The sequence below is a fragment of the Podarcis raffonei genome, chromosome 9 (assembly GCF_027172205.1).
Source record: "Podarcis raffonei isolate rPodRaf1 chromosome 9, rPodRaf1.pri, whole genome shotgun sequence".
NCBI lineage: Eukaryota > Metazoa > Chordata > Lepidosauria > Squamata > Lacertidae > Podarcis > Podarcis raffonei.
In genome coordinates this window covers 11,765,558-11,784,330 of record NC_070610.1, presented here as the reverse complement: position 1 = coordinate 11,784,330, position 18,773 = coordinate 11,765,558, and the positions used below count along the sequence as shown (strand labels likewise).

At 44.4% G+C, this 18,773-nt stretch overlaps 1 protein-coding gene across 7 annotated transcripts in view; it reads right to left on the bottom strand.

The window, feature by feature from the left end:
- Positions 1-18,773, bottom strand: part of LOC128420714 (cytosolic beta-glucosidase-like) — a 108,845-nt gene that overhangs the window by 7,739 nt on the left and 82,333 nt on the right. The window contains exon 6 of one of the 7 annotated variants that reach the window (XR_008332095.1): positions 2,382-2,491. The exons of 4 other annotated variants lie outside the window; for them this stretch is intronic. The gene's annotated coding sequence lies outside the window, so the exon portion shown is untranslated. Of the gene's footprint in view, positions 1-2,373; positions 2,492-18,773 lie in introns of all 7 variants that reach the window. 2 more of the 7 variants (XR_008332097.1, XR_008332096.1) reach the window with 2 other exon arrangements.

Below are 18,773 nucleotides of genomic sequence, written 5' to 3'. Positions count from 1 at the left end.
GGAATTGACCCAGGAATCTGCATTGAGAGGGCAAGCTGAGGAGAAAATAAAGGAGGAGGTTGTAGTTGAACCTCAAGTAATACAAATGGAGAGAGCTGTGGCCTTGCAGGAATATAAGCCGTTGCTTCTGATGCCCGAACCTGGAGTGAGCAATATCTGGAGAGATGGAGTCCCGGCTGGATTGGAGATGGGAAGCTGGATAGATCCCCCTACGCAGGGATGTTCTGACCTTTGGGATCTGGTTCTGGACCAGGGAGAGACTGGAGTTGTGGGGGCCTTTAAATTTGGAGGGACACTGGAGCATGCTTTGAAATTTCTTTTGGATTTAAGTGCCGACCATGAAGAATGGGCTGACCTGTCGAGAAGGGCTAAATAAAGTGTTAGGTTGGAGTTTCCCCGAGATCTGCTCCTTAGTGACAAAGGAAGGAAATTAAGAATAAGATCAGCAGAAGACAAAGCAAAGTGCAGGTACAAATATGAAGAAGATTTGCAGAAGGGACATGGAAAAGAGTTAAGAGCCTCGGATAGAAGATCACCAGGTTGATGGACTAGAGGGAATTGACAGAAAAGACTGACAGAACCCGAGACCAGGAAGAAGAGACGGTGGATGAAGATTGGAAGAAAGTTTAAAAATTCATTTAAAGAAATATTGTAAAGTTAATGAGTGTAAGAAAAATGTTGGAATGAAACTATTTGGCTTTAGTAGAAATGCTATAAGGAGATAAGTATAAATAAGTTTTAAGTTTTAGGGTTTTTTATGGTAAGATAAGGTTAAAATAAGTTAAGATAATTAAATGACAGAATATACTGAGAAAGATGGAAAGGATTTGCTGAAATAGCTAATTGAATTAGAATACAAAAAAGGGAGGTGTGAGGAGGTTGATGAAACAAGTAAATGAAAGATAAAGATATAAATACTGGATGTGTTTTTAAATGTTTTTGTTTCTTTTTCTTTTTTACTATTTTGTTGTACTGTTTTTTATTGTGTTTTTTGTTTTTATTTTTGAAGTATTGTAACTTTTTATTCTCTTATTTTTATTTTTATTTTCTCTGTAATTGTTAAACTCTTAATAAATGTCATTTAAAAAAAAGAAAAGAAAACACTTGAGTCAGGCAATCTGCACCTCCCTGCAATTCCTACCAATTGTAAGCCATCCACAGGCAACAATATGAGTGTTGCTTGCAGACCATCTGAACTGGACCCATGACCATGTTGTTTGCCGCAGGGTTTGCTCTGCCATTTGGAGACTGCACCCTGGAACAAATTGTGAGCTGTCTGAAACTGCTGTAGGTTCAAAATGTCAAGCCTGATTTACATTTTGAGTTTTCCTGTGGCTGGTAATCTGAGCTACAGTTGAAGACAGACAGAAACTAAAACATATGAGTATCAATAAAGAGGATTAAGGGTAAATACTAGGGATTTCTTATGAGTGGCATTTTGCAAGCATTGTTCACGAACTGACACCTTTATAGTGCCCACTGTCGAGGAGGAAACAAACAGAAGATTTGTGAGCATGGAAACAGCAATTTCCAATGAAGAAGTCAGCATATTTAATAAGGAAACCGAGGAGGGGGAAAAACATCAGTTGCAATTCAACACACATGTTTTTTAGACTTCTCTTGCTTTCATCTGCTCAGGGGTTTAACTAGCAATAAATTAAAGTGCTGCAGACATCCTTGCTTGCTGCTGCAGTTGTGGACATTTTGGGTTCACATGTTTCCATGGTTGATTGTCTTCTTTCAGTGGTGGAGAAGCAGGCATGTATTGCCTCCCCCACCACCCACATATCATTAACTGGGGACGTGGAGACTTCACATGCGCTCAGGTCACATGATCTTTCTTCCCCGTGAGTGATGAGCTTGCATGTAGAAAGCTACCTAAAGTCCCCCCCCCCCAAGCAACCATGTGCTGTCTCAAGTGCACAACTGTGGAAACAAAAGGTAGACTGAACCAATTGTTTTGCAGAGGACAGTCATAGCTGTTTCCATTGAATTTTTTTTTTGCGTGACAAAACAACCATCATCTTCACTTTCATTCATAAGGTCCTTTTCACAGTTCATTTACATTTAGTGAAAAACACTTTTGTCATAGACATTTTACAGTTGCGGGAGAGAGGAGAGGATTGTTCTTTTGTTCCGTTGCTAATTATTATTATTATTATTATTATTATTATTATTATTATTATTATTATTTTCTACCCCACCCATTTGGCTGGGATTCCCCAGCCACTCTGGACAGCTTCCAACAAAATATTAAAATACAGTAATGCATCAAACATTAAAAGCCTAGTGTTAGTGTACTGGTTTATGTCAGCATCATGTGGGTAGGTCCTTTGTTTATATACTTACTTACTTACTTACTTACTTACTTACTTACTTACTTACTGATATTGTGAGAGATTGCGGGGTCCAGAGCTTGCTTGGGTGTGTTCATTTAATTGCAGTGTGGCTTGTTTGTACAGGTTGTTGCATCAGGTTAGCCATATTGATCCTCTTTTGCTTGTCCCATTGCTAGTTTAAGTTTGTTGGTTAACTTTAAGAAACATCAGTCATAGAAAAAAGAGTCTGTCTAAACACCTGACTAAGGCTTCTCTAGGCCATTGCACATTGAAGACATAAGCACGGCCTGTTTGTGCAAGGCATCTCTTGATATGGACTACAAAATCTGGAGGCTTTGTATACGCAATGCAAGGGAGGAAGCGATGAGTTTGCCAACTAAAACTATAGGCTTCCCCTCACCCCTGTCGTTTGCTATGACTATGATAATGACCCTATCCATACATTCTCCAAAATGTCTGCTGCCCAAAGGACAGGCAGGGCAACAGAATGATGCCTCCCCCCCCCACACTATCTGTAGTTCTGCCTCACCTCTATTAAGAGGTGGAACGGTATGCAGCAATTCTTTGTGTCCTTCCCTCTCTTGTGACTCCACGGAACACAGATCATGCCTCTTTCAGTGTATGTGTGTGGCAATCCATGCACCTTCCTGGCTCATCAACATGGGGAAGTGAAGAGGCACACAGAGTCATCCTGCTCCTCCTCTACACGTTCAATCTATTCACCTTGTGGAAGGTGTGAATACCACATGATTAAGGCTAACCACTCTTCCAGAATTCACGACATTCATAACTTTCAGATGTGGCTGAGGCAGTCCTAGCCAACACAGTTAAAGCTACGTATCCACAATCAAGGGAACGGTGAGGTTGCTACATCAGAAGTGTCTGGGAAATCAAGGCAGGGGCCGTCTGTCCGATGCCCCAAGGCACCCACAATGTTGAGAGTGTGGTGACGTCACTGCGCCATTGGGAAAGCTAATGAGCTGGGCAAAACACAGCTGGAGAAATTGAGTCTGGGTCCATCTTGATTGGGATCGAGTTCTGTCTCATCAATGGTGACTACTAGGGCTGGGTGATATATCTATACAGTGTATCGTCCATATCATATTGGGTTCATTGTTTTTTACCTGGCAATATGTCACAAATCATGATGTGTATTAGGGCTGAGTGATATATTGTCCCAAACCAGTTTCAAGTCCACATCATGATACTGGTTTCATAATTTTTGACCTGGTGGTACCGCGGGTTAAGAACTTAATTCGCTCTGGAGGTCCATTCTTAACCTGAAATTGTTCTTAACTAGAGGTGTGCTTTCTTGCTGCCGTTGCACACGATTTCCATTCTCATCCTGGGGCAAAGTTCTCAACTCGAGGTAACTCTTCCAGGTTAGCGGAGCTTGTAACCTGAGGTGTTTATAACCTGAGGCATTTCTAACTCAAGGTACCACTGTATTGAGAATCATGATAGTGCGTGTGCTATGCAAAAATCACAATGCGGGGAAAACTGTGAAGCCAGCCAGTGCCTCTACATAACTGCATCCTTATTTAAGACATTGTGGTATTTTGGTATATTGTGATGTATAGCTGGAAGTTGAAAACCAGATATCACCTAGCCCTACTATTCACCTCTACATACTGTTGTTGTTGTTTAGTCGTTTAGTCGTGTCCGACTCTTCGTGACCCCCTGGACCAGAGCACGCCAGGCACTCCTGTCTTCCACTGCCTCCCGCAGTTTGGTCAAACTCATGTTGGTAGCTTCGAGAACACTATCCAACCATCTCGTCCTCTGTCGTCCCCTTCTCCTTGTGCCCTCCATCTTTCCCAACATCAGGGTCTTTTCCAGGGAGTCTTCTCTTCTCATGAGGTGGCCAAAGTATTGGAGCCTCAGCTTCAGGATCTGTCTTTCCAGTGAGCACTCAGGGCTGATTTCCTTAAGAATGGATAGGTTTGATCTTCTTGCAGTCCATGGGACTCTCAAGAGTCTCCTCCAGCACCATAGTTCAAAAGCATCAATTCTTCCACCTCTACATACTTTCACCCTTATTTCAGACATTGGATATATCAGTATATCACAATATTTAGCTGGTGATATACCATGATGTTCAAAAGCAGATATTGCCCAGCCCTACTAACTACAAAGATCTCGCTCCAGACCACATGGAGAAAACATATTCCCTGGTTAGCTTCCCCTCTGTGGATGCCACTGTGTGAGGCAGTTTGTCATGCATATATCTCACATGAAAATTTGTCATTTGTCTAATTCCATTCTAGAGCAAATAAAAAGAGCTGTCAAACTGAAGGCACCAAAGCCCCTCTTGCTGTCTACCAACAACATCCAAGCCTATGCCTTTTAATTAAAAGAAATGCTCTCAGGCTTGGCATATTCTGCAAACTGCAGATCAATACTTATTCAGAAAACAAGAGTCCTCGTATGCTGTGAATTGAAAATTATGAAATATGTCTTCTCTTTCACAACTTTTGGGACTAAAGCGTTATTGTATACAGAATCTCTCTTGCTGCCAAGAGGGGAAAATAGTCAAACTGCGTAAGACTAAAAAGATCGAGAATACAGGTAAATGATATCTATTGATTTAAATAGACGCTTCTTAATCAAGAGAATGAAACACATTCTCCTATAATGTTTTTCACTGTAATGAAGCATAATAAGCTATAATAGCCAATTCACAATGGATTCCATAGGAATGCAGGAAACTGCCTTACGCTGTGTGGGAACAGAGAGTGGCGCCAGAACAGTTGCAGGAGTTCCTGGATGAAATGGAATATCTGTATCTGCCTGGCTTCAGGTGCGGTTTGGAACTGAATCAGCCTCAGTCTCCCTGATGGAAGGCTTGTATTAAGAGTGGGACAGGGGGTGCACCTCTAGTTCTGCTTCTTGATCTGCTGGCAGCTTTTGGTGCCATGGGCCCAGCAGTCTTCTTGACTGGCTCTACGGGATGAGTACTGGAGGCACTGTTGGTCAGCAGCTTCATCCCTAACTGCAGGAACATTACCAGAGAGCAGGGGACTGTGTATCCGGCCCTATTCCCTGTTTCTCTTTAACATCTGTGTCAGGAGAGGCAGACCATGGTCTGGAACACTGTCTGTATTTAGATGTGGAATGGATGAGGGCTAACAAACTGAGCCTTGGGAAGATGGAGGCACTGTAGGTGAGTGGCTCCAGTGTTTGGGAGATTGGCCGTCTGCCTATTCTGGATGGCAGACCCTCCAATGTCCTTATTTTCCAGAGACAATCCCGGATTTACAAAAGCCATCCTGGTTTCTGATTTGTTCCCGGAATGTCCCACTTTTCTTTAAAGGTAAAGGTAAAGGGACCCCTGACCATATAGGTCTAGTCGTGACCGACTCTGGGGTTGCGGTGCTCATCTCGCTTTATTGGCCGAGGGAGCTGGCGTACAGCTTCTGGGTCATGTGGCCAGCATGACTAAGCCGCTTCTGATGAACCAGAGCAGCGCACGGAAACGCCGTTTACCTTCCCGCCGGAGCAGTACCTATTTATCTACTTGCACTTTAACGTGCTTTCGAACTGCTAGGTTGGCAGGAGCAGGGACTGAACAACGGGAGCTCACCCCGTCACGGGGATTCAAACCGCCGACCTTCTGATCAGCAAGTCCTAGGCTCTGTGGTTTAACCCACAATGCCACCCGCGTCCCCCACTTTTCTTTAGGACGTCCCTATTTTCATTGGAGAAATGTTGGAGGGTATGGAGTTATGCAACCCCCGAGCCAAGGAGATAAGCAACTATACAACCTTTAGAAGACATATGAAGGCAGCCTTGGTATAGGAAATTTTTTAAATATTAATGCAAGGCCGTCTTAAGCATATCCGGTAAGGTAAAGGTAAAGGTACCCCTGCCCGTACGGGCCAGTCTTGACAGACTCTGGGGTTGTGCGCCCATCTCACTCAAGAGGCCGGGGGCCAGCGCTGTCCGCAGACACTTCCGGGTCACGTGGCCAGCGTGACAAGCTGCATCTGGCGAGCCAGCGCAGCACACGGAACGCCGTTTACCTTCCCGCCAGTAAGCGGTCCCTATTTATCTACTTGCACCCGGGGTGCTTTCGAACTGCTAGGTTGGCAGGCACTGGGACCGAGCAGCGGGAGCGCACCCCGCCGCGGGGATTCGAACCGCCGACCTTTCGATCGGCAAGCCCTAGGCGCTGAGGCTTTTACCCACAGCGCCACCCGCGTCCCTGAAGCATATCCGGTGCCATGGTGCAAAGATCCCTCCGGTGCCTCCCCCTTTCCCAGAGTTGACCTTTTTTTAGGGCTGGAGGAGGTGGGCAGCGGCTGGACGGCAGCTCCTCCAGCTGGGAAGAGGTGGACATGGCGCCTCCTGGCTCAGCTGGCCGCTTTGTGGGGCAGTGGCCATGGCAGGCAGCACACCAAGAAAGCGGGCTTGCGCTGAGTGAGCGAAGGCGCATGTTCCACTCCTGCCAAAAAACCCGCTTGGCTTTTTCCCTTTTAGCCTTCTGATGCCCTGCAGAATTTGGTGCCTGCAGGCTAAAAGGGGAAAAACTGAGCCGACACTCAGCAGGAGCAGCACACGCACCCTCGCTCACTAAGCGTGCTTGTTCGGTGTTCCCCGGACTCTCACCTGGTGCTCTCTAGAACTTGGTGCCCTGGCGCCCTGCACCACTAGCCTCATTGGGTAAGACGGGCCTGGTTTGATGTCTTATAATATTTTTATATATGTTGGAAGCTGCCCTGAGTGGCTGGGGCAACCCAGTCTGATGGGCAGGGTAACAACAACAACAACTGAATAGGACCCTGAATAGGATGGGGGTACTCTTCATAAAAAGGCCCTGCTCCTCCCCACTACTGACCTTGCAACTTTCTAACAGAAAGGGCTCTAATTAATTTGGGGAGGCTCCTACCAGGACTGCAGCACTGCAAGACTTGCAGCTCCCGGGCTGTGCATGGGATATTAAAAGATCATCAAATGCTATCGATATTTCAGTGCCACTATCCTAAGACCTCTGAACTAAACACAAAAGAAAGGTTTCTCTAACCTCTAAATTTCTCAGTGGAGGCATTCCCAGTGCATATAGCTGAAGACAAACACACGAGAAACGTAAGTAGGATTATCTTATTTGCGAAGTTGGAAAGATGAAGGCATCAAACAGAATTCTCTGCCATTTGTCCTGAAGAGTTTAGAGAAGTCTTTTTCCTTCCTGCTGAATTTTCAAAGCAAGCCTGCTCTTCCAACTGATATACTAGTCAGTGGGAATGACAAAGGGAGTAGCGCTGTTGTGCTCAGGTCCTGCTCAAGGGCTTCCCATATGCATCTGGTTAGCCACTTATGAGTACAGGATTCCACACTAGATTGGCCTTAACGTTTGATTCAACACGTCTCTTCCCACATTCTTAAAAGTGCTGTCCTCCTCTCTTCAGAACATCAACGAGAAACCAATTTTTGGAACAGATGTATATATTTCATCACATCGGATTTGAATTCCCAACTGAGGAAATATTTGGCTCATACGAAACATTTTCATCCTCGGTAATCTAACGAAGTACAATGGAACTACGAGACAGATTTATTCTTTGAACTCAGCTAGCACTGATCTTCTGCCGCTGCAAAAAAAAATCTGGCGATTAACCGAATTCTGCAAGACTAGCAGTCTCTGTTCACTACCCAGTGTGGTAAATGACTTCCGCACCCCAGGAGGGACAGATAGGGCATTTGGGGCCTGGGACTAAGGTTATTAGTGATATAGCAGCAGCAGCAGCCGCCACATCACAGCACTGTCTTTCTGAAAAGCACTTAGATTTGCAGATGCTCCAAAAATGCAGTGGCAAAAACAAACAGCCAACAACTGTGTATTATTCTATTCCTATATCTCTGCTATCTCCTGATAAAGAATTTCTTTTGAATTAGATCAAAGCCAGACTTTGCTGCATGCACAATTGTGATGTCATGCTAGGTTGTTTTTGGGGTGTTGTTGTTTTTCTTTAGGGGAGCGGCATTAATAAACAACGATACATTTATAAATACAGGACACATTAATAAAACTGAAGTTCTGGAAAAGCTTTTTGTTTAAATAAAAGACATTTTTCATATCATGTTAATCTTCCTTTTGTATTACAAGCTAGCAACAGGTGCACATCCAGAGCTTATTTAAGATCAATAGATTAGAGATGAAAGAATTAAAGTAGACTTTTCTCTGACTAAGAGAGAATATGAAATGGATACAGCAAAACACTGCCATCTCCAGTCACAGAGAATGCACCGTCTAAAGCCCGTACAACACAGATACACTGCACACTCCTGGAAGATGAAGAATACATAGAAAGCACAGTGAACTCTGGAGGCTAGCAAGGTGTCCAAGGGTAATTGAATGGCAGCGAGGTCCCAGGGAACTTCTTTGATCACAGGTTGATTATTTTCTCTGCTTCATGTAATTCTCACAACCAAAAAATTGTGGTTAATTCGAACTTAAGGTTGAGAATGTAAAGAGATCCCTTGGAATAGAGTGCGGCTCATACTGTTGCACTGAAGCCAGGGAGGCAGGGTTCAAAATCCCTGCTCAGTCCTGAATATCACTGAATGGCCTTGGGCAGATCACTTTGGCTCCCAAACTGACCAACTTTACAGGGTTGTGGGGAGGATAAAATGGACACGTCTTTATAGATCTGGGAACTTTAGTGAAAAGTGGGATACAAATGTGGCAAATGGATGCTGAGATGCTGAATTTTGCAAGGCTTCCCAGATAAGGTAAAGGTAACCAAGTTCCTCTGGTTTGCAATTATTATTATTTTTTATTATTATTTATACCCCGCCCATCTGGCTGGGTTTCCCCAGCTACTCTGGGCGGCTTCCAACAGAATATTAATATACAATAGTCTATTAAACATTAAAAGCTTCCCTAAACAGGGCCGCCTTCAGATGTCTTCTAAAAGTCTAGTAGTTGTTTTTCTCTTTGACATCTGGTGGGAGGGTGTTCCTGTAACTTGGCTTCTCGTAGCGAGGGAACCGCCAGAAGGCCCTCAGTGCTGGATCTCAGTGTCCGGGCAGAACGATGGGGGTGGAGACGTTCCTTCAGGTATAGTGGGCCGAGGCCGTTTAGGGCTTTAAAGGTCAGCACCAACACTTTGAATTATGCTCGGAAACGCACTGGAAGCCAGGGTAGATCCTTTAGGACTGGTGTTGTGTGGTCTCGGCGGCTGTTCCCAGTCACCAGTCTAGCTGCTGCATTCTGGATTAGTTGTAGTTTCCGGGTCACCTTCAAAGGTAGCCCCACATAGAGCACATTGCAGTAGTCCAAGCGAGAAATAACTAATATACTCACAGCCCTCCCTCCCCCCAAGTTAGCAACCTCTTCTATATGCTAACTCCTAGAATGAACCTCAGAATAAAATTAACTATTTTAAAACAATTGTCAGTGAATCAGTTTGATCTCTGGCACTCAAGTTAAGCTACTCATGTCACTATTGGGTGTCTCTCAGATGAGAATGCTGCTTTGAGTGGGCCTGGGAAAACCTGAGAGAGAGAGAAGAGATCCCAGAAGACTTCAGGGGTGCAAAAAACATCAATCTTTTTTAAAAAGGTAATAGAATGGATTGCAGAAATTGTCAAGGTATCTCTTTATTAGCTGCAGCTGGCAAAATTCTTGACTGGATCTTAGCAAACCGTCTCTTAACTATATCTGAGGACATCCTTCCTGAATCCCAAAATGGTTTTCAACCTTCTAGGGGGACAATGGATATGATTTTCACTGCTCAACAGCTTCAAGAAAAATGCAGAGAGCAAAATCAACCCCTGTATATGGTGTTTATTGACTTAACTAAGGCCTTCGACACTGTCAATCATAATGCCCTGTGGACTGTCCTTATGTAAATCAGCTGCCCAGATTAATATGTGAACATCCTTCAGCTCCTCCACAATGACGGCAACAATCATGGACAACAATGGCTCTCAAAGTGAACTGTTCACAGTTGGATTGGGCTCTAAACAGGGATGTGCTATCTCCCCAATTCTCTTTATTATCTTCATCACCATGATCCTACACATTGTCGAAAGGAAACTCCCTACCAGGATAGCACTCATATATCAAACAGATGGAAAGCTCTTTAATCTGAGTAGGCTGAAAGCAAAGAGTAAGTTTCCGTAACTTCTGTCACAGCGCTTCAGTATGCTGATGACAATGTAGCATGTGCACACTCAGAGGATGACCTCCAAACCATCCTAAATATCTTCGCAGAAGTTTACAGAAAACCTGGCTTATCACTCAATATCCAAAAAACCAAAGGGCTGCACCAACAAGCACAAAATAACCCCTCTGCAGTGCCACAAATCCAACTCAATGGTGTAGCGTTGGAAAATGTTGATCATTTTTCCTGCCTGGGCAGTTATCTTTCCACAAGTCGACATTGATGCTGAAATCCAGCATCGCCTAAGCTCTGCCAGTGCAGTTTGCTCTCAGTTGAAGCACAGGGTATTTGAGGATCGGGACATTCATAGGGAAACCAAAATGCTTGTTTACAAAGCCATTGTACTACCAACCATATTGTACGCTTGTGAAACATGGACCACTTGTAAATGCCATCTCCAGCTCTTTGAAAGATTCCATCAATGGTGTCTCTCAAAAAATTTACACATTGCTTGGGAAGACAGGCAAACGAATGGCAGTGTACTGGAAGAAGCAAAGATCACTAGTATCAAAGCAATGATTCTTCAGCATCAACTTTATTCTACTGATCATGTGTTTTGGATGCCTGATGATTGTCTTCCAAAGCAACTACTCTATTCCCAACTCAAGAATGGGAAGCGAAATACTGGTGGACAACAGAAAAGGTAAAGGAGGAAAAATAAGCCCCAAAGAGCCTGAAGACTGAGCATGCTTAGTGACCTCTAACAGCCATGGAACATTGAGTGTCATCTGGAGAAGAAAAAAGTCATCTCAAACTCTGAACACTACTGTTAGGGATGAAAGGATATATTGTTTGTGACCGTCTCAGAAGCTTGCCCTCAACGCAACTTCTCCAACATTTCAGCTCCAGTTTTAAATTTCTCACTCATAATGTATTTCCCACTCAAAATAAAAAAACAAAGCAAAAATGTGAAGGCTGTCATTAGCTCTTTGATGCTCACAGCTAATTTTATATTTTGCATATACAAGCTAACAACCAGGGATGCATAAATTGGGAGTCGACCATAAAATCACCATAAAAATGATCTTTAAACTCCTCACTTTTACAATATAAAATAGTGCAATGACAAAAAAAGTTTCTCCCAGCAGGGGATAATCAGAAGGAACCATATTTAATTGTAACATTGTTGTTGAGAAATTATATGAAGCAGTAAAGTCTCTTTTCATGCGCAGATACGAAAAATTAAATTACCCTTTGGGTTGAAAATCCACAGGCCTTTTTAATTTCTCTCTAAAAGATAAGTCCTTTGGAGAACTCACTGAAAACTCTGGGATTTCTTTGGTTCTTTACAAGTACCGACTCTAATCAGAATACAAACATGCCTGCTGTTCAGAATACATACTTCTCTCCCAGAACCTTCACCAACCAAAACTCTGTACTATTTTAGGCCCAGGGACACATCACACAAGTTCCTTCACATTTTGCTGTAGGGGACAAATGTCTGCACTGCCAGCTCTCCCGCTCTCTAAAGACTTTTATTTTTTAAGGCTTCAAATAGGTCAGTAGGTGAAGACTTTGAAAATGAGCAAGGAGTTGTTCCTTTTCTTTATACTGCTCTGTTTGACTAAAAATTCAATTAAATGCAACATTTTTAAAAAATAAATAAATCACTTTATGGTTTAGTAGCCAGGATATTACAGGGACGTGGGTGGCGCTGTGGGTTAAACCACAGTGCCTAGGACTTGCCGATCAGAAGGTCGGTGGTTCAAATCCCCATGACGGGGTAAGCTCCCGTTGCTCGGTCCCTGCTCCTGCCAACCTAGCAGTTCGAATGCACGTCAAAGTGCAAGTAGAGTAATAGGTACCGCTCCGGCGGGAAGGTAAACAGCGTTTCCGTGCGCTGCTCTGGTTCACCAGAAGCAGCTTAGTCATGCTGGCCACATGACCCAGAAGCTCCCTCGGCCAACAAAGCGAGATGAGTGCTGCAACCCCAGAGTCGGCCACGACTGGACCTAATGGTCAGGGGTACCTTTACCTTTAGCCAGGATATTGCATTGTATTGCAGGATGGTGTTAATGATAAGCCAAGACCATCAACATGGGAAAGCAAGGCAAATAAAAGAACACCAACACACACAAACACTTCTGTCTTCTGTCCACCCTCTTCTGCCCACATGATTTACTAACTGTAAAGCCAGGGTGTAGGGAAGTGTTGATTATGAACTAAACTGACTGGTGTTCCTGCAGAAATGGAATTGACTGGCAGGCAAATAAGCGTCTTTTAGCCTGTAACTGTAGCCTAGCATGTAAGTACAGTGGTACCTTGGTTCTCAAACTTAATCCATTCTGGAAGTCTGTTCCAAAACCAAAGCGTTCCAAAACCAAGGCACACTTTCCCATAGAAAGTAATGCAAAACGGATTAATCTGTTCCAGACTTTTAAAAAACAACCCCTAAAACAGCAATTCAACATGAATTTTACTATCCAACGGGACCATTGATCCATAAATTGAAAGCAATAAACAATGTACTGCAGTCACACAATCAATCAATCAGTAGCTGAACTGGGTTCCACACACTCACAAAAACAAAACAAAAAGAGCTGCAAAAACAAAAAATAAATAGCAAAAACAGACAGGCCTCAGCGTAACACTCAAAACGGAAGTGTGGCACTCAAATCAGCGTGACACTCAAAACGGACCGTGTTCGGCTTCCAAAAAAAGTTCGCAAACCGAAACACTTCCGGGTTTGCAGCGTTTGGGTTCTAAGTTGTTCAAATACCAAGGCGTTTGAGAACCAAGGTACCTCTGTACTAGCATTTAAAGCCCAAGTACCTAAAAGACCATCTTCCCCAGTACCAACCATCTTGGACTCTACGACTGTCAGGTGAGGTCTTGTTGGTGGTGCTACCACCAGAGGCTACCCAGTTGGCGCTTACTTGTTACGAAAAAGGAGCAATGCAGAAGCGAGCTCCAGGTGGCTGGAATGGTAAACAGGAAACTGATGTTATTGGAATGTACCGTGGGAACAAGAGACAGTGTACTGAGCACCGGATGTTAGCTCAGAGTGTCACATGACCCTGTACTGGAAGTACATGGGTGGAGTTATTCTCTCTCTGCAGTTGTGAATCAGAGGGTACAGACGTGTTTTCTCTGTACTGCTGGAAAGACAGGAATAAAGCATGTAGATATATTTCTGTCTGTCTCTTTCCCCTCCCTGGGAGAGGAGGGGGAGGAATGGTGTGTTCTTCTTTCACGTTGGGAAGAATCGCCGAGGGAGACCTCCCTTGATCCTGCCGGGAGTCGCTGGCAGGGGAGGTCAGCAAGGATTCAAGCCGGGCACCTGGAGGGTGGCCAAATTCCTCAGAGCTCGCTGGCTCTGCTGGCTTGAATCCGACATCTGGTAGCAGAGGTTACATCTGGTAGCATTGCCGATGGCTAAAGATCCATGAGAATCTGCATGAGAGGTGAGAGGTCGATGAATCGTTGCCATCCTCTGCACCTAAGGAGATAAAGAAAGCGTCTGCCTGCAGCCAGAAAGCTGAAACAGACAGCTGGACACCGAGAGGAGTGTATTCCAAGGCAACGGAGCCTCAAAAGGTATGCTGCATTTCGGGCTAGAGAGAAAAGTGAACGCAGAAAGGTTTAATTCTCTGGTTCACAAGAAAGAGCTGCGTTTGAAAAAAACAGCTCTGAAAGAAAGGCTTGCATACCAGGGATTCTTGTGGTTAGATAAGAATTCCCGTCCTGAGCAGGTTGCTAGGCAACGACCGCAAGTACTAGGAAAGTTACTGAATGGCTGGGAAAGAGCCTGGGAAGTGGAATTGTTTTGAATTCTGCGCAGCATGTGCAAGGATTTTGATAACAGCCCAAAAGTTTGCCTGCCTGTAAAAAGCAGTAAACAGCCGAGAGACTTTTGGAGTTTACTGGCTTGAAAGTGAAAGCTGGCTTGAGATTGAGTGTAAAGCTGACCCTTGGATTCAGCATGGATGCCAGGAAGGGGGGAGCGTTAACGTGTCCACCTCCCCTGAGTGCCGTGGTTCTGGATGAACACAGCTGGCATGCTGCACTGGAAGTAAAGCACAGGGGGAGGGAGGAACAGAGTTCTAATTCCCCCACCGATGAAGCTACTGGAGAGAAAGCTGTAGCTTTGAACGTTGTCCAGTGTTACAGTTGTGGACAGGCTGGGCATCTTCAGCGGAACTGTAAGAAGCCACGTCAGCCAAAAGGAGCTAAGGGCCGCTCAGCAAAGCTTGAGGCGTCAGGCAAAGGTCATACCAAGCCTATGGTGGAACCTGCAAAGGCTTTGATGGCGAAAGGAACCACACCAGATGTTGGGAACGCGTTTGTAATTGACACTGGATGTACTTTTCATATGTCCCCACACAGAGAACTCTTTTCAACGTTTAAGAAGCAAAGCTTCGCTGTGAAACAGGCCAACGGTCAGGAGCTGGAAGCGGCCGGCGTAGGGACTGTCTATCTTAAGAGTCTGAACTTGACAATAAACAATGTTTACTTGGTTCCTGAATTGAAGTTCAATCTGCTGAGTGTTTCGCAGATTGCAAAGAAAGGACTGAGATTGTCCTACGATGCTGAGAGCTGCAAGATCTACAAAGATGGAGAGTTATTTCTTTCGGCCAGAGAGAAAGATGGACTATATTTGTTGACTTTTGCACAAAGTGATTACATGGAATGTAATTCATCTGTGTCTAACCTAGTTTCTCTCGCAGGTGTGAGCAAGAAGGTGACCGGGGTCAACAGAGCATTTCAGCGGGTGTATGCTGACGTGATTGGTCCTCTAGAACCATCTAGAGGCAATGCAAGATTTTATCTTGTGTGTGTGGATCATTTCTCTAACTATGTCTGGGTTTATGTGTTGAGAAAGCCACAGGAAGCCTTGGAGAGGTTTCAGGAGTTTTGTGACAAGGTTAAGAGTATGCATGATGCTAACATTGATTGTCTATTCACAGATGAGAAGCAGATTTTTCTTTTACAGGATTTCCAGCGGTTCCTGCAGAAGAAAGGAATAAGACACAAAGTTGCTGTTTCAGCGGAAGCGTGGAACAGGGGTGTCTGTGTACGGGTGAACAGAGAATTGCAAAAGGGGATGAATGCGCAATTGCTTAGTTCACATCTGCCACATGAGTTCTGGGCCGAGTCTCTGATGTCGTATTGTTATACGAAAGTGAGAAAGGTTTCAAAAGAGTTGGGAAGTTCTCCTTTTGAGAAACTGTTCCACAGAAAACCTTCTGTTGCCCATTTCAAGGTTTTTGGGTCTCATGTGAGAACAGAAGCTCCAGGTGGAGTAAAGAATGCCAGAGGCATTTTTGTGGGGTATGAAAAGGGTCTCTACAGAGTAATTTTGTCTGAATCTGGTCAGGTGATTCTCACAAAATTTCTAGAGAGTGCTCCTGAACAGGAGAGAGTGATAGTACACACATTTCCCACTGAGGACGATTCAGATGATGATGATTTTACTGATTACAGTGGTACTGAGAGTGATGACACTGATAGCTCGGAGAGCTCAGTTGTCACAGTCATTGAGAGAAAGTCTCACACAATGGATAGGCCTTCACAAGTGAAGGATGAACCACTGTTTACCATTGGAACTGGTTCTCCAAAGAGTCCTGAGACTGGACCAGTGAGCAGAGAGGATCAGCACCTCATACGTAGGTCTGAGAGAGTTACAAAGGGTGAACCACCCAAGAGGTACTCAAAAGAGTTTGCTAACTTAGCTGTTGCATGTGTTGCTGTTGTAAACAACCGAGGACAGGTTGGAGCTGTGTCTAAGTCAGAGACAAAGACACAACAGAGAGTTGCTAGCCAAGGTAATGCAGATGCACTCATTCCTTGGAAGCCAGACAACCAGAGAGGTACACTGGGGAAACCAGTGACGGGGAGTTCCAAGGGTGGAACTGAAACAACAGGGGAGTGTTATGTGTATAACAACTGTTTGTTTTCTTCTCTGGATCACGCTTTGCTTGCTGCAACACGCATTGATTCTTTTGGGGGAGGATGTTACGAAAAAGGAGCAATGCAGAAGCGAGCTCCAGGTGGCTGGAATGGTAAACAGGAAACTGATGTTATTGGAATGTACCGTGGGAACAAGAGACAGTGTACTGAGCACCGGATGTTAGCTCAGAGTGTCACATGACCCTGTACTGGAAGTACATGGGTGGAGTTATTCTCTCTCTGCAGTTGTGAATCAGAGGGTACAGACATGTTTTCTCTGTACTGCTGGAAAGACAGGAATAAAGCATGTAGATATATTTCTGTCTGTCTCTTTCCCCTCCCTGGGAGAGGAGGGGGAGGAATGGTGTGTTCTTCTTTCACGTTGGGAAGAATCGCCGAGGGAGACCTCCCTTGATCCTGCCGGGAGTCGCTGGCAGGGGAGGTCAGCAAGGATTCAAGCCGGGCACCTGGAGGGTGGCCAAATTCCTCAGAGCTCGCTGGCTCTGCTGGCTTGAATCCGACACTTTTCAGTAGTGGCTCCCCAGTTGTCAAATGACCTCATAGTGAGGTGCACCCATCTCCACCCTTTACCAAACGTCAGTAGGAATTTGGAAACATTTCTGTTTGGTGGTTGAAGAATATTGTTCCTGGCAACCCCATCCCTGGTGGATGTTTTTAACTGCAATTGCTTTTATAATGTTTTATCGGCTTGTGAATATTTTCGCTTTGTTTTTGTTTTTCCTTTTAAATTGTGTATCTGTTTGCCACCTTGAGCTCCTTGGAAGGGCAGGGTATAAATTCAGTAAACAAAATAAATAATCGTGTCAACAAGGAGAAGGCTGTGTTCACGAAGGTTTCTGGTTTTATATTCAGAATCAAAAGAATAACGAAGTTTTAATCGGTCAGTTAGTACCTCATCTTATTGGCCACCCTTATAGGTCAGTAAGAGCACAGAATCTCGCACAAATGGTTGTTGGTTATGTGGAAAGGCCTGCCTGGTGTAAATAAAAGCCCAGGGTCACTACTGGTCGGAGAGAGTAGTGTAACAGAATGGCTAAGGACTTGGAAATACCGTATTTTTTGCTCCATAAGACACACTTGACCATAAGACGCACCTAGTTTTTAGAGGAGGAAAACAAGAAAAAAAATATTCTAAACAAAACAGTGGATGTATGATTTTTGTGGTTCATGCTGTGGCCACAGACATGTGATCTGATGGTGAATTTGGGGTGACCGAATGCAAAAATCCTGAGGATCCATGTGGATCCATGCTTTATAACCATGTTTTTGCACCATTGCAGCCCCAGGAAACAGTGGATGCATGACTTTTTTTGGTGCAGGCTGTAGCCATGGACATGCTATGTGATCTGATGGTGAATTTGGGGTGACCCAATGTAAAAATCCTGAGGATCCATGGATTTTTACCTTCCCCCTCCCAGGCAGCCTCCTTTGTCTCTAGCATCCCTTATCTCTCTCCCCGATCGGCAAACGATCAGCAGCTTTGTTTCCCTCTTTCAAAAAAAAAAGCACGATCTGCTTTTTGCCCCTGGGCAATTCGGCTACAGTGACCACGCATTTGCTCCATAAGATGCACAGACATTTCCCCTTACTTTTTAGGAAGAAAAAAGTGTGTCTTATGGAGCGAAAAATACGGTAATCTCTAGAGAGATTTGGGGAAACCTGAAAGGAACCAGGAGCAGCAACAGAGTTTATCATCCAAAGGGAAGCCGAAGCTCTACCCCATAAACTCACTATCCCTAGGGAAATATGCTGAAGGATGTTTGCTAAGAAGAGAGCAAGGCTCTGAGGCAGCCTTCAAGAAAGGGCTGTTGCCAAGTGATGGCCGATCACTGTGGATGTGAGGCAACAGTTGTTGGACCAGGCTGAAGACTGTGGGTGCGATCCTGAAAAGCCAGAAGGACTCTAATCTGGAAGTAAAGACTGTACATAAAAGTTCTTGGCATGTAAGGAGTGTTAATTGGAGAAGGAAAATCATTGGGGAACTGGTTAGGACATGGTTGGGGACTGAAACTGTAGCCTCACACAGCCACCGTCTAAAAAGGAAAGGAAAGTCGATTGCTTATGCTATACTGTTTAAAGCAGTGTTTCCCAAACTTGGGACTCCAGCTGTTTTCAACTACCAACATCCCTAGCTAGCAAGACCAGTGGTCAAGGATGGTGACAACTGTAGTTCAAAAACAGCTGGAGACTCAGGTTTGGGAAAGCCTGCATTGTAACTGAGTAAAGCTAAAATCCTTTAAACGAACATTACAGCATATTAAGAATAAGCTTCAATAAATTTATAGATGCCTTGCTTTTAACTTTAAACCTAGTACAGTGGTGCCTCGCAAGACGAAAAGAATCCGTTCCGCGATTCTCT